The 695-nt window shown below is 34.1% G+C and overlaps 1 protein-coding gene across 3 annotated transcripts in view; it reads right to left on the reverse strand.

Annotated features, from left to right (window-relative positions):
- The window catches only part of PRKDC (protein kinase, DNA-activated, catalytic subunit), a 631,631-nt gene that overhangs the window by 582,063 nt on the left and 48,873 nt on the right, over positions 1-695 (reverse strand). The window lies entirely within an intron of this gene.

Raw genomic sequence — 695 nt, forward strand, 5'->3', positions numbered from 1 at the left:
ACATAAAAGAAAACACTAATCAAATTTACCCATTACTTAAAAATATAACCTATAAAAGAATAATCACCTTCTAGAAACATAACGGTACCTGACAACATACTTATTTCTCTGTCATTTTACACACTTATTCATTTATCTCCAATTTATATTCTGATACAAACTAAAGAAATTAATGGAGACCATGAAAACACTTTATTTTAGCAAAACTTTTTAGTGCTCATTTATGGTGCAAAACAATGCACCCTTATTACAGCCGCCATCATATTGGTTTAGAACATAACATCCACACTGTTAGTATTACGTACCGGGTTAGTTTTTTCACTAAACAGTGTAGTAATGCTATGAAAGTACATGCGAGTCTCAAGGATCTATTTACTGGCCAACATATGTATTTATCTTAGGATTAACATGGCTGCTAAGGTCCGATACCTTGTAGCTTCCTTTTGTTACGGCAGCTGACATGCAAACAGGAAACATTGCAGAGACATACATATAATATGTTATTGCTCTATTTATGGTACTGGGCGTATTGCCAATACCTTGCAAGAGCACTTATCCTTTTAGCCAGGCTGGCAACCATCTTATATATGTTTATATTGTCTACTTCCTCATGCATGGTATTTATATGAGTATTTACTGCTTTTGCACTTAAATGGATAAAAGAACCATGAACCCTCAGGAAGTCTAAGGCATAT

The sequence above is a fragment of the Hyla sarda genome, chromosome 5, assembly GCF_029499605.1.
Source record: "Hyla sarda isolate aHylSar1 chromosome 5, aHylSar1.hap1, whole genome shotgun sequence".
In the NCBI taxonomy this organism is placed as follows: domain Eukaryota; kingdom Metazoa; phylum Chordata; class Amphibia; order Anura; family Hylidae; genus Hyla; species Hyla sarda.